We start from the raw sequence: 15,808 nt of genomic DNA on the forward strand, positions 1-15,808 counted from the left end.
CTTAACTGTGTACTTAGGGTCATTGTCTTGTTGGAAGGTGAATCATTACCCCAATTTTGAGGCCAAGAATGTTCTGGAACTGGTTGTCAAGGATCTCTCTACTTTGCTCCATTCATCTTCCCCTCAATCCCGACTTTTCTAGTTCCTGCAGCTGAAAAACATCTTCACAGCATGATGCTGCCACTAACTACCATGCTTCACTGTTGGGATGGTATACTAGTAAGTTTGGGGGTAACTTGCTGATGTGACAGTTACTACCCTTAACCAATAAAGTATGATACTTTGATGCAACTCAAACATTGCTCTCTGCTTCAATGGCAAGGGAAAATGGGGAATTGGATTCAAACAGTAACAGGAGGGCCCTGACTTTTACAGTCTGGGAAGCCATTAAGCATGGGGGTAAACTGTACTGCATAACAGATACTACCATAAGCTTGCTGGGCAGACTGGATAGACCATTTGGTTCTTGCCTGCCATTATTTCTATGGTACTTGCTAGATGAGTGGTGCCTGGTTTCCTCCAGACATGATGCTTGGCATTCTGGCCAAAGAGTTCAACCTTGGTTTCATCAGACCAGAGTATCTAGTTTCTCTTGTTCTGAGTGTCTTTTAAGTGCCTTTTGGCAAATATCAAGGGGGCTGTCATGTGCCTTTTACTGAGGAGTGGCTTCTGTCTGGCCACTCTACCATAAAGGCCTAGATTGGTGGAGTGCTGCAGAGACAGCTCTTTTGGAAGTTTCTCCCATCTCCACAGTAGAACTCTGGAGCTCTGTCAGAGTGTCCATTGGGTTCTTGGTCACTTCCTTGACCAAGGCCCTTCTCCCCCAAGTGCTCAGTTTGGGCGGGCGTCCAGCTCTAGGCTGAGTCCTGGTGGTACTGAACTTCTTCCATTTAAGAATAGAGGCCACAGTGTTCTTCTGGACCTTCAATGCTGCAGCAATTTGTTTTTGTACCCTTCCCTAAATATGTGCTTTGAGACAATCCTGGCTTGGAGATCTACAGACAGACAATCAGGGCCGATGCAAGGGGATTAGGTACCCTAGGCACCTTCTGCATTGCACAGTCACCTCCCCGCCCCCGTCACAGCCCCAGTTCCTACCTCTCGCGAGTGGAAGTAAAGAGAAGTGGAGATTTGAATCCTCACTCCTCTTTGCTGCTGCTGCTTTCACCCCCCCTAATGGCCCAGGTCTAGCTCGCTTAGTGTTTCCGCCAGCGCTGCAGATACAGTTCCTTCGACTTCATGGCTGTGATTTAGCTCTGACATGCACTGTCAACTGTAGGACCTTACATATCATTAAACATCAAGGATGATCAATGGAAACAGGATTCAACTGAGCAAAGGGTCTGAATACTTATGTAAATGTGATTATTTCCGTTTTCTTTTATTAATTTGCACAAACTTCTATAAACTTGATTCTGCTTTGTCATTTTGGGGTATTGTGTGTAGTTTGAGGAGAGAAAAACACATTAGCCATTTTAAAATAAGGCTGTAATGTAACAAAATGTGAAAAAGAGAAGGGGTCTGAATAACTTTCTGAATGCACTATGTCATTTTAAACAAAAAAAATGTAAGGGTTCCCCCTAATTTCTATAATGCTATTAGATATACAAGCATTAAATCTTGCTCTTCTTTGACCAGGAACTGGCAAAATTTGAGAACTAGTAAAGCAAATACACAGACTAGTAAGATTTGATACTTAAGTTTATATAGGAAAACACATTCATATCCTGGACCCATCATAGCACACAGAGAAAAGTAATGCAATTAACTAAAGTTTTAATGGTATTCTTATCAGCCTTCGTTAATGTGCATGTTGGAGAAATCAAAGAATTTTCATACAATTGTAAATCATTTTGGGGAGAGAGATTCAAGATGGCTCCCTGAACGGTCGCTAGGCTGAACGCTCTGCAATATTTTCCTGAGATTAATTATATTTCCGCAGTAATCACAATGCCGCATAAAAGAAAGGGCAAAGTGAGAGTGTACCTACCTGTACCTACACTTTCAGCCGGTCAACGAGCGATTTTACAGTACGCGACCCCCATTTCTCAGACAGGGGCCGCGAGCCCCGCTAGCGGAACGGAAGCAGGAGTTTTGTCGCCGCTTGGGGAAATATCGCTGACCCCCCCAGAGCCGCGAGAGCTGCTGAGGATGACCCCTCCAAGGACTCCAGAGCGGGCTGAGACGCCAGTGGATGAAGTCACGGGAGCGTCTCAGCATGGTGGGCTGCTTGGCATCCCGTTGGAGTTAGAGAACTCGACTCCTTGCCCTACAGACTCCACGAATCCTGCGTTGCCCCCTGATAACACCGGGAGAGAAAGGTTTTCGCCTGCAACTGGAGGAGGGGAGAAGGAGGCAAGTGGAAGTTCGAAATTCTCCTTAGAGGTAAAAAAACCGGCAGTAACAACTATGGAGTCCCTTTGGGACCTAATCGTGGGGATGACTCGGGTCGTTAATGATTACACAAAAAAAACGGATGAGCAGACCCTTAGAATGGATGCCCTGGAAAAAATCAAATTAAGAATGAAAATAAAGCGAACGAACTGCTTCAAATAAAAAATGATTTAAAACAGCTTTCTGATTTGAACATTGGATGCATTAAAGAACAAGCAGTCTCTACTCGTCGTCTAGAGACTGTAGAAAATTATTTAAGGCAGCTGAATGTTAGGATCCTGAATTTCCCCAAAGTGTTGGGAGAAATTCCATTGATAACATTTAAAAGATACTTAAAAGAGATCCTAAAGATTCCAGATGAACAAACACCAGCCGTGAAGAAGATCCTATATTTAAAACAAAGACAAAATCAAATTCAGATATCCCCAATAGGGAATGTTGGAGAAAGGGATAATTTATCTGAATACTTAGAAAGCACTGGATTTGAAGTTACAGAAAGATCAGTTTTGTTTGTGTCTTTCCTTTCTGAATTAGATAAGGCACTTATGAGATATTACTTCAAAGCATTAAATATTGAGTATATGGGGGGGTTAACCCGGATATTTCCAGATCTATCAAGAATCACTCAGACACGCAGAAAAGTTTTTCTTTCAATGCGCCCGGAAGCTAGAGCGATCGGGGCAGAATTTCTTTTAAGATATCCGGCAAAATGCGTGATAAAATACTCTGGTAATGTCTTTGTTTTCTATAACCCTGAATAACTAAGGGAGTTTCTAAACGCCAGAGTAGTCACCCCCACGAATTAAGATATATTCTCGCGAATTAAACGAAAGGGTAATGGATAATTGGGAGTTCTTTCTTTGATTAGTTTTCCTTTAAGCTCCTGATGTTTTCCTAAATTCTCTCTCTCCAATATTACTTTGAAATATTTGAAAGAATTGTTTCGATTGGTGAATAATTTAAATAATCTGAAATATATTGCTTATTTGTAAACTTTCATTAATTTCTGTACAAAGGTTTCTTTGTCATGTATTGAAAATTCAATAAATAAAAAATTAAAAAAAAACCCAATTGTAAATCATTTTAAAAAGATAGAGAGGACTAGGCAATTAAAAGGTTAAGCTAAAAACTGAATTAAAATGTTTCCTATGCTTGTGTTATCGTAAACCGCCATGTACTGCACGGGTTATACATTTTTTAATAAACAAATTTAAAAACAAACTGATAGACTGAACATGAGAGTTGGGTTTTTTGTATTCATATCATTGCAGATCATCCATCCAATCTAGATACTGAAATCAATCTCAGATGATTCGGTAAATTCTAAATTCATGTGCAACAGACTAGGTAACCTGGTCAGCTTCCAAGTGCAACTTTGATACAGAACAAAGCCATTTGGAACAAAAAAAAAAAAAAAAAAGTATAGAACCATGGAATTTGTCATGACAAGATCAGATTGTTACCAAAGGAGTGATGTAATAAAAAATGTGAGCAAAAATTTTAGCATGCATTTTTCTTTACCCACATTCTGAAAAACAGTTTAATGTATTAGAAGTTAAATTATACAAATAGATCAGGAGGTAAAAAGTGAGGTAACTCAAAAATGCATAGCTTGCATAAGATGATTTACATAAATCAAGTTTTACGTAAAGTGCTGAATTTGAGATTTCTTTTCCAAAGTTAGCTTGAGTAAATAGTGGTGACACGGAAGACTTTAAATTATAAAGGGGATGCAGATATACAAATGTCGTTCTTCAAAACTGGAGAAAAAAAAATCAGAAACAGAAAGACAACGCAACAAGTCAAGAAATAGGGAAAGCCTATATTTTGAATTATCTAAGTGTGGCTGTTTATATGCAATGATTCCTAACTATATTAATTTTTCAACCCTTCCCTGGCTTTGGGCTCTCTTATTTGGTTGTTTATATGCAACACAAGTTCTACTTGTAACACTGTCTTCTGAAGCCTCTTTAATATTAAATTTGACAATAAGCCACTTCTGGAATATTTCCAAGGAACTTAAACTATTTGCAATTTTTTTTTCAGCCAATTTTGACTGTAAGGGTGTTAAAATTTAGAATCTTCAAAATCTTGGGATAGGAAATGCCCTTATTTGTAATTTATCAATATTCTAAGTTATAACAAATATCTGGACAGAAACAAACCAAGTCAAAAGAATAAACAGTAATCAAAGCTCAAAAGAAACAAAAACATCCTTCAATTTTGTATTAGCTGTCAAAATGCAGCAGCACATTTCTGTACGCAGGTAGATTACAATACAGGATCACAGCAGCTTGACCATCTTTGTAGCACACTGGACTCATATCTTAAATTTTAATCCCAAAATCAGTTCCACAAATTATAGATCTGTATATTCAGAATAGATGTGTCACTGTCCTTATATAGTATATTACATTCAGATTGTGTTCTACCGACTGAATTGTGTGTTCAACACGACCTTGACTGGATTAGAGCTCACAAATGCCTAACCATCAGCAATCGCACATATATACACACTGTACTGATGCCAGATTTATAGTCTTATAGTTTCATACCTGCTATCACCCTGAAATTCAAGTCTCAATGTAGAAATGTTAAATGCTGTACATTTGAGGGCGATTTTGTAACATTGTGCATAAGTTACACCAATTTTCAATCTACCTGCCATTCAATGCACAAATTTTAATTTTCACAATTACTTGCGCAAATCCAAACCCTTCCCCAGCGTGATCCAAGGTAGTGCCTCCACTCAATCCAAACCGGACACATGCACTTGAGTTTATCTGCATTTTGGGCAATTTTAGAAAAATTGCATTTCTGCAGTTAATTCAGTTTTACCCACAGAAATGCTTTTGAAAATAACCCTCCCTGTGGCAACATATGTAAAGGGATGGGATAATAAGCAATGTGAATGGAAAGCCAGAGATCAAGTGTGACTATGAAAACTGCTGCAGGCAGAACAGATGGGCCTTACAGGTCTGATCTGCCATAATATTCCATGCACACGCAAATTGTTTTTAAAAGAGGCATTTCAACCTGACTCCCAAAGTCAGCTGTGCTGAAATAAAACGTACAGATAGCAAATGTTGCTTACCTGTAACAGGTGTTCTCACAGGACAGCAGGATGTTAGTCCTCACATATGGGTGACATCACAGGATGGAGCCCAATCACAGAACACTTTTGTCAAAGTTTCTAGAACTTTGATTGGCATCTACTGGGCATGCCCAGCATGGCACTAACCCTACAGCCATCCCCTTTCAGTCTTGTTTAAAAGCTACAGGAAGTGCCGAAAAATAAAAGAAGAAACGTAACGAACCCAACACTGCGAGGTGGCGAGCGGGTTTTGTGAGGACTAACATCCTGCTGTCCTGTGAGAACACCTGTTATAGGTAAGCAACATTTGCTTTCTCACAGGACAAGCAGGATGGTAGTCCTCACATATGGGTGAGTACAGAGCTGAGGATGTCCTAATATGCACCAAATGTACTCAGTTGTGCAAAGGCACTAGGACTGGGGTGGAATTTGGCGGAGGGCATCCTGAACCCTGGCAGGCGGAAGGGTATTGGTACGTCAAGTTGTAAATAGGTTGCGCAAGACAGTCTAAGCAACAATGGGCTGTAAAGGTATGGAGAGAACTCCAGGTGGCAGCCCTGCAAATGTCAGGAAGCGGCAACGAGCGTAGGTGTGCTACTGAAGTCGTCATGGCCCTCACAGAGTGTGCCAACACTCTGTGAGGGCCATGGCCACTTGCTGATAGCAAAAGGATATGCAGTCCGCTAACCAAGAGGAGAGAGAGTCTGCTTACCCACAGGCTGCCCTAATTTGATGGAATGGAAAGAGAAACAATTGAGTGCTTTTCCTGTGGGCAGCTGTACGGTCTAGGCAGAATGCTAGAGCCCGTTTACAGTCAAGGGTATGCAGAGCCTGCTCTCCTGGATTGGAATGGGGCTGGGAAAAGAGGTAGGTAGTATAATGGATTGATTGAGATGAAACTCCGATACTACCTTAGGTAAAAACGTAGGGTGAGTGCGGAGTACTGCCCGGTCCTGCAGAAGTTTAGTGTAAAGTGAATAGGTAACTAGAGCCTGTAACTCACTAACTCTGCGAGCAGAAGTGATTGCCAAAAGGAAAATCACTTTCCATGTGAGATAGCGAAGATCACAGGAATGGAGAGGCTCGAATGGTGGTTTCATGAGCCGACCCTAAACCAGGTTGAGGTCCCAAGAAGAGGCCGGGGGACACAGTGGAGGCTTGAGGTGGAGCAAGCCCTTCAGAAAACGTGTTACAAGGGGCTGTACTGAAATAGGAATGTCCCCGATACCTTTATGGAAAGTGGCTACCGCACTGACATGCATTCTGATGGAGGAAGTTTTTAGACCTGATTCTGACAAGTGCCAGAGATAGTCTAGAAACTTCGTGGTGGGACAGGTAAAGGGGTCAAGGGATTGAGAAGAGCACCATGACTTAAATCTGTTCCATTTGTAAAGGTAGGATTTTCTCGTGGAAGGCTTCCGCGAAGCAATCAGGACACGGGAAACTGGTTCTGAAAGGATAAGTGGCTGAAGAATTAACCTTTCAACATCCAGGCCATCAGGGACAAGGGGCAGGCACATTCCCAAGGGAACGTGCCTGCGAATGGAGAGATCCTGAAGTATTGGAAACCACATTTGGCATGGCCAGTGAGGTGTTATCAGGATCGTGGTTCCCTTGTCCTGACATAACTTCATGAGAATCTTCGAGAGAAGTGGAAGTAGAGGGAATACATATAGGAGACCGGTTGCCTATGAGAGGGAGAACGCATCTCTTGGCTGAGAGTGTTGGCTGCGAGTGAGAGAGCAAAAGTTCTCTACTTTGCGGTTTTGAAATGTCACAAAGATCTATATGAGAGTAACCCCATTGTTGGAAGATAGAGTTCGCCAATAAGGGGTTGAGAGACCACTCGTGCGGCTGAAAGGTGCGACTCAGCTTGTCTGCCAACACATTGTCCACTCCCGGCAAGTAGTGGCCCTGAGGTACATCGAGTGAGAGAGGGCTTCCGCCCATATCCTTGCAGCTTCCTGACACAGAAGGTAGGAGCCCATCCCTCCCTGTTTGTTGATGTACCACATGGCCACCTGGTTGTCTGTCTGAATCAGGATGACTTGATTGAACAGGCGATCCTGAAATACCCTGAGAGCATATCTGATTGCTGAAAGTTCCAGGAAATTTATTTGGTGTTTGGCATCCTCCGGAGACCAAGATCCTTGTGTCTGCAGTTCGGCCACATGGGCTCCCCAGCTGAGGTTGGAAGCATTTGTGGTAAGAATTATTTGAGGGTCTGGAGCATGGAAGGGCAAGCCTTGGCGTAGATTGATGTGATTTTTCCACCAAGCTAGAGACTGACGGAGTGAGTCTGTAATGTGGACAATGGTCGACAGGGGCTGAATGGATTGAGTCCATTGTGACCTTAGAGTCCACTGCATGACTCTCATGGCCAAGCAGGCCATTGGAGTAACCTGAACTGAGGACACCATGTGTCCCAGCAGGATGAGGAAGAGGCGCGCAGTCGTGCGGTGCTGCGACTGTAGCTGGTGTGCGAGAGAGACTAGAGAGAGCTCGTTGTCGAGGCAGAGAAGCTTTTGCTTGCAAGGTCTGCCCCTATGAACGATAAAGTTTGAGATGGGACCAAGTAGGATGTGTCATAGTTGACGAGAAATCCTAGCGAAATCAGAGTATGAAGAGTAAGATGTAGGGACAACAGACGTTTGCTGAGTGGGAGCCCTGATCAACCAATCGTCTAGATAGGGGTAAACGTGAACACCTTGAATCCTGAGGAAGGGTGCAACCACTACGAGGCATTTTGTGAAGACGCGTGGTGCAGACGAAATCTCAGTTACCTGCGATGAGATGGAGTTATCGCAATATGTGTGTATGCGTCCTGGATGTCTAGAGAGCAGAGCCAGTCTCCTCTTTGCAAAAGAGGAAGAAGAGAACCCAAGGTAACCATTTTGAACTTTTCTCGATGGAGGTACTTGTTGAGGGCATGTAGGTCCAGAATTGGACGAACGCCTCCCGATTTTTTGGGGATTAGAAAGTACCGGGAATAGAACCCTAGGCCGTGCTGAGAGTAGGGTACTGGTTCTATTGCTTTGGCCTGGAGAAGGAGGGAGACAATCCTGTTCCAGGAGGATGGTGTGGTTGGATGTTCTCCATGTCTGTAGAGGTGGGGAATCCAGTGGAATGGAGAGAAAGTTCAGATAACCTTGAGCAATTATCACCAGGAGCCACTGGTCTGAGTTGAGTGCCACCTGTTGTTGAAATGGCACAATCGACCTCCCACTGGCATCTGTGGCAGTGGAGGCTGGCTGCTGCTCCCTATGCAGGAGTCAAAAACCGAAAGCAGGGCCCGGCTGAGGAGCTGCTTGAGGCTTTTGTTTTCGTAGTTGACGAGACTGGTTTTTTTTGGAAAGGTCTCGTAGAACGAGTTCTAGATGGTGGTGGGTAGGATTTCTTCGGACGGAAGAATGACTTCTTAGCGTCCATTCGGAGAGGCTGTTTTGAGGAATACTCAGAAGGCATCAGATAGCTGTCTCAGGGTCTCATGATGGTCCTTGAGTTCCACCACCGTCCGTTGAATCTGCTCGCCAGACAGATTGTCTCCTACACAGGGCAGGTCGGATAATCTGTCCTGTACTTCAGGGTGAAGGTCCGAAGACTTGAGCCAGGCCCATCTTCTTGCCGAAACAGCAGCTGCAGATATCTTTGACACTGCTACCAGGGTATCGTAAGATGATCTTATCTCATGCTTGCCTGCCTCAAAGCCCTTGTTCACTAGGGTTTGAAGTTGTTCTTGGAACTGTTGAGGCAGGGAGTCTGTCAATTCTTGTATCTACTTAATTAAGACGCTGTTGTATTGGGTCATATAGAGCTGATAAGAGGCAATTTGGGAGATGAGCATTGAGCCCTGAAGACACGGCGACCAATGGCATCTAGAAATTTCTGCTCCTTGCCTGGGAGAAAGGAAGAGTGGGGTTTCGATCTCCTTGCCCTCTTTTGGTCCGATTCTACAACCACAGATTGAGGATCCAACTGAGGTTTTTGAAAGCCTAGGGCTGATTGTACCAAATAAGTGGTGTCAGCCTTCCTGTTGACTGGAGCAACAAAGCCAGGGTGTTCCCAGTTCTTCTTGAGGAGATCCAGAAGAGCCTGGTGAATAGGAATCTTGTTCGGTCTGCAACTGGAAGGGAACCAATTCAGACATCTCTTTCACAAAATTTATGAAAGAAAGGTCCTCTGTAGGAGAACGCTTCCTGCTTTCAGTAGGAGAAGGCAAGTCATCTGTGTCTGGTGAAGAATCATCAGTCCAGGTATCAGGATCAGCATCTGCCCCTCTAGGAACCAGAGGGGGACGGGGCGGAATTCCTGAAGGTCCAAGTCTAGGCTCTGAAGGAATCGAAGGAAGAACTGGAGGCACCGATGAAGGCATAGAGGGCATCGATGGATGGATCGGTGGAGTCTGACGCATCGGCATTGATGGCTGAGGCATCAGTAAGACTCCCAATGGAGAGATGCGGAACGGTGTTTCTCCTACCGATGACAAACAGGAAGGGCACTGGAGCCATCGGCGACCCGGGATCCATTGGTGGAAAAGCGGCAATATGTACTTCCATCCGAGAGCAGCGGGGCCAACGCTGCCGGAATTGGGTCAGTGGTCGGCTTCACGACTGGGACCGGTGTCTGTGCCGGAGGAATTTGTAGTCGATGCATCGCCTTGTCGATGGCCTCCTGAACCATCTGGTCTAGTTCTTCATGGAAACCTGAAGCAATCAGCCCCAGCTCTGGAAGGGGAGAAGGAGGCAGAGGCATAGCCAGAGGGACCACCGTTAAAGGCGGAGTCGCGGCTCCCGATACCCGTCTGGGTGAGGGTTGCCTCTGTGACCCGGTCGCAGAAAAGGTCAGTGCCTTTTGTGGACGGGGTTACTGCGACGACGGCTCGGACGATGGCAAGGTCGATGATTTCGCTCCCTTGTTGGTCTGAGACTTCCGATATCGATGGTGATGTGTCTCTACGATCCCTCTGGTCCTGAGGGGGAGTAGAGGGAGTTAAAGGCTGAGAAGTCGAAGCCGGACGGTCACCGGCTGGTGGTCGATACTGGCGCGAAGTGGACGGTGCCTGTTCTGACTATTGTCGATGCAATAGACTGCGTCGGGTTTGAGCATGGAAGAGAAGTTCCATCTTCTCCATTCTGGCCTTGCGACCTTTTGGTGTCATTAGGGCACATTTGGTACAGGTCAGGACATCGTGCTCACATCTGAGACATTACATAGACCTTATGAGGGTCTGTTATGGACATGGTGCGGTTACAATCCGGGCAACAACAACGGAACCCAGACGCCATGGCCTTGAAATATTTAAGCCGCGGTGGCCGCGAGGGCCAAACGCGACAGGAATCGACCGAAAATGGGTAAAAAAAAACCAACTTACCGGAGTACCGTGGCTTGAAAAAGTTGAAGGAGGGACCCCTGTGGGGTGAGAAAGTTTTTAGTAATTCCATGAGGAAAATTCCTGTCAGGAATCTCCTTAACCACGTGGCTACTGCTGCGTGGAAAAAAGAAGACTGAAGGGGGATGCCTGCAGGCTGCAGGGTTAGTACCATGCTGGGCATGCCCAGTAGGTGCCAGTCAAAGTTCTAGAAACTTTGACAAAAGTGTTCCGTGATTGGGCTCCATCCTGTGATGTCACCCATATGCGAGGACTACCATCCTGCTTGTCCTGTGAGAAATAAAATTTGAAAGTCCCTCACCTTTTTTTTTTTTTTTTTTTAATATCTCCTGGCATTCAGGGATTGTTCTTAGTTACATATATCATATTTCATGAACTAAAGAACCACACAAAATGGTTTAAAATGCACATTGTACAATCAGACACTCTTGAAAAGAACATGTCCATTTGGTGAGTTTTTCAGGTGGGTAGGATGATGTGCCATTACACACTCAAGTCCACCTTCTGCTCATAAGTCACTGAATTGAAGGAAAATGGCACAACATGCCACAGCATTAAATGATCATGCATTAGAGGGTTGGGGTTTTTTTTTGCTTTTTTTTAATGTACAAGTTTTAATGTTTGTTTCACTGTAAAAGTTAACTAAAATAAAACTGGTTTACAAACAAATCTGGGGTTAAACACTGGCAAAATGTGAATTAAACAAAAATGAATGGTTCAGACTGCATAGTTAACTATGCAGTCTGCATAGTTAACTATGCAGACTGAACCATTCTTTTTTTTTTTTAGTTCACATCAGCATACATTTTGCCAGTGTTTAACCCCAGATTTGTTTGTAAACCAGTTTTATTTTAGTTAACTTTTACAGTGAAACACACACATACATATATTTTTTATTTATTTATTTTTATTTATTTTTTTTTTTTAACGCGAACAGTCCCAATTGCAACCTTACCACCAAAATAAACAAGTCTGACTCAGCTGAAGAAACGTGTGAGCTGGAGGCAACAGCTGTGCTTGGCATCTGAACTTGCCAACTTGTGCCTCCCAATAATATTTCATGCAAACATGTTCTGTTTATAGGAAGCACTGTTTTATCCTGAATGATACATTTAACAAAAGCTATCCACATGAGATGTTTTCATTCTTATTCAGTGGTCACAGAATAAAGTATGCATATTGTGTGTGTGGGGGGTGGGGGGGGGGGTGGAATATAAGCAGTACAATTTGTTTTGAACACCCTTTCATACAGCATTAGTGGACTAAGATCAATATTAAAACTGTTTTCCAGTTTAGGAGTCTCTTTAGCAATACTACAGTTTCAAGTGGGACTTAACATTGATACTTACCTGTAACAGGTGTTCTCCGAGGACAGCAGGATGCTAGTCCTCACATGGGGTGACATCAGATGGAGCACAGAACTTTGATCTAAAAAAAATCTAGAACTTTCAAACATGCCCTACTGAGCATGTGCAGCTATAGTCGTCACCCTGCCCCCTAAGCAGTCACTCAGTTCATAATATAGCTAATACATGTAGAAATCAAATACACAGGAGAGGCAGATGGGTTTCATGAGGACTAATATCCTGCTGTAAGAACATAAGAACATGCCATACTGGGTCAGACCAAGGGTCCATCAAGGCCAGCATCCTGTTTCCAACAGTGGCCAATCCAGGCCATAAGAACCTGGCAACAATCCAACAACTAAGTCTATTTCATGTTACCGTTGCTAGTAATAGCAGTGGCTATTTTCTAAGTCAACTTAATTAATAGCAAGTAATGGACTTCTCCTCCAAGAACTTATTCAATCCTTTTTTAAACACAGCTATTCTAACTGCAGTAACCACATCCTCTGGCAACAAATTCCAGAGTTTAATTGTGCGTCGAGTAAAAAAGAACTCTCTCAGATTAGTTTTAAATGTGCCACATGCTAACTTCATGGAGTGCCCCCTAGTCTATTATCCAAAAGAGTAATTAACTGATTCACATCTACCCGTTCTAGACCTCTCATGATTTTAAACACCTCTATCATATCCCCCCTCAGCCGTCTCTTCTCCAAGCTGAAAAGTCCTAACCTCTTTAGTCTTTCCTCATAGGGGAGCCGTTCCATTTCCCTTATTTTGGTAGCCCTTCTCTGTACCTTCTCCATCGCAATTATATCTTTTTTGAGATGCGGCAACCAGAATTTTACACAGTATTCAAGGTGCGGTCTCACCATGTAGCGATACAGAGGCATTATGACATTTTCCGTTTTATTCACCATCCCCTATCTAATAATTCCCAACATTTGCTTTTTTGACTGCCGCAGCACACTGAACTGATGATTTCAATGTGTTATCCACTATGACGCCTAGATCTTTCTTGGGTTGTAGCACCTAATATGGAACCTAACATTCGGGCCGATACAGTAAGGACGCGTAAGAAAAAGTGCGGCTGTGCCGGGCGCCCGCTCGTTTGACACGTGCACATTTTGGTTCACAAGCCGCTCGATTCAGTATTCAAATTAGACGCAAATCCAAGCGGTGGTAAACGAGCATCCAAAGCACGTCAATGAAGCGGTAGGCGTTCGCAATCCATTTTACTATATAGAGCGGTATACAGCGCCTATACAGTATCCAGGGTGCACTGGTACCTGTCATTCCAAATGTCATTTGAAATGTCATTCCACCAGGTGAGTAGATGGTTCTTTTCTACAGACCTCACATGGACACCAGGGCCACTGCCCTGAGCATCCAGCCAGACACCCAAGGTCGGGGTTTCCGTTCATGGACCTTCCCGCCTGTATCCGGGCATCCATGATAGGAGGCCCCGCTGCCTTCCAATCGTTTAACAGCACATACATGGATATGCCACACTGTGGATTCTCTGGTGTACATAGTTTGACTAGCAGCACATATAAATTATTTAATAGTACATACATGATCTGCAACACTTATAGAAACATAGAAACATAGAAATGAAGGCAGAAGAAGACCAAACGGCCCATCCAGTCTGCCCAGCAAGCTTCACATTTTTTTCTCATACTTATCTGTTTCTCTTAGCTCTTTGGTTCTATTTCCCTTCCACCCCCACCATTAATGTAGAGAGCAGTGATGGAGCTGCAACCAAGTGAAATATCAAGCTTGATTAGTTATGGGTAGTAGGGGAAGTAACCGCCGCAATAAGCAAGCTACACCCATGCCCATCTGCTTTACCCAGACCGTGCCATTCAGCCCTTATTGGTTGTTTTTCTTCTCCCCTGCCGTTGAAGCAGGGAGCTATGCTGGATATGCTTGTAGTATCAGTTTTTCACCTCCCCTGCCGTTGAAGCAGAGAGCCATGCTGGATATGCGTGAAGTATCAGTTTTTCTTCTCCCCTGCCGTTGAAGCAGGATATGCATTGAAAGTGAAGTATCAGGCTTATTTGGTTTGGGGTAGTAACCGCCGTAACAAGCCAGCTACTCCCCGCTTTGTGAGTGCGAATCCTTTTTCTTCTCCCCTGCCGTTGAAGCAGAGAGCTCTGCTGGATATGCGTGAAGTATCAGTTTTTTCTTCTCCCCTGCCGTTGAAGCAGAGAGCCATGCTGGATACGCGTGAAGTATCAGTTTTTCTTCTCCCCTGCCGTTGAAGCAGAGAGCCATGCTGGATATGCGTGAAGTATCAGTTTTTCTTCTCCCCTGCCGTTGAAGCAGAGAGCCATGCTGGATATGCGTGAAGTATCAGTTTTTCTTCTCCCCTGCCGTTGAAGCAGAGAGCCATGCTGGATATGCGTGAAGTATCAGTTTTTCTTCTCCCCTGCCGTTGAAGCAGGGAGCCATGCTGGATATGCGTGAAGTATCAGTTTTTCTTCTCCCCTGCCGTTGAAGCAGAGAGCTATGCTGGATATGCGTGAAGTATCGGTTTTTCTTCTCCCCTGCCGTTGAAGCAGAGAGCTATGCTGGATATGCATTGAAAGTGAAGTATCAGGCTTATTTGGTTTGGGGTAGTAACCGCCGTAACAAGCCAGCTACTCCCCGCTTTGTGAGTGCGAATCCTTTTTTCCACATTTCCTCTTGCTGTTGTAGCTTAGAGTGATGTTGGAGTCACAGTAACCATGTGTATGTTTATTGAATAAGGGTATTGTCTCCAGGCAGTAGCCGTCATTCTGGCTAGCCACCCACTCTTTATTGACGGCCTCTTGATTTTATGGATCCACAGTGTTTATCCCACGCCCCTTTGAAGTCCTTCACAGTTCTGGTCTTCACCACTTCCTTCGGAAGGGCATTCCAGGCATCCACCACCCTCTCCGTGAAGAAATACTTCCTGACATTGGTTCTGAATCTTCCTCCCTGGAGCTTCAAATCGTGACCCCTGGTTCTGCTGATTTTTTTCTTATGGTAAAGGTTTGTCGTTGCCTTTGGATCATTAAAACCTTTCAAGTATCTGAAAGTCTGTATCATATCACCTCTGCTCCTCCTTTCCTCCAGGGTGTACATATTTAGATTCTTCAATCTCTCCTCATAAGTCATTTGATGAAGACCTTCCACCTTTTTGGTCACCCTTCTCTGGACCGCCTCCATCTTGTCTCTGTCTCTTCGGAGATACGGTCTCCAGAACTGAACACAATACTGTATTATCAAGTTTGTTTTCTTAAATGAACTATGCGTTCATATTTCAGCTTCTACTACAATCAGCAGCCTCGGGGATGCCTAATTCTAGACGCAGGAGGAAGGCTCCGTAGAGGCGTCCATGCCTCTGCTGGACTCCCGGAGCCTCAGGACGCCTAGCAGACGCCGGATGAAGGCCTGGCGTGCCTCCCATCTTTCCGGCGTCCGTATAGGTGTCCATGTCTGGAGCCTCAGAGACGCCCAGAGATGGATGGTACAGTTGAACCCAAACAGAACACATACCTCCTCTGGTCTTGCTGCTGGGTTCTCTGGTTGGTTGGGTTCTCCTTGCTGCTGGGCTCCCCT

General features: G+C 44.4%; 1 protein-coding gene across 2 annotated transcripts in view; it reads right to left on the reverse strand.

Moving 5' to 3' along the window:
• UBE2G1 (ubiquitin conjugating enzyme E2 G1) overlaps positions 1 to 15,808 on the reverse strand; it is a 185,574-nt gene that overhangs the window by 82,136 nt on the left and 87,630 nt on the right. The window lies entirely within an intron of this gene.

Source organism: Rhinatrema bivittatum, chromosome 8 (genome assembly GCF_901001135.1).
Source record: "Rhinatrema bivittatum chromosome 8, aRhiBiv1.1, whole genome shotgun sequence".
In the NCBI taxonomy this organism is placed as follows: Eukaryota; Metazoa; Chordata; class Amphibia; order Gymnophiona; family Rhinatrematidae; genus Rhinatrema; species Rhinatrema bivittatum.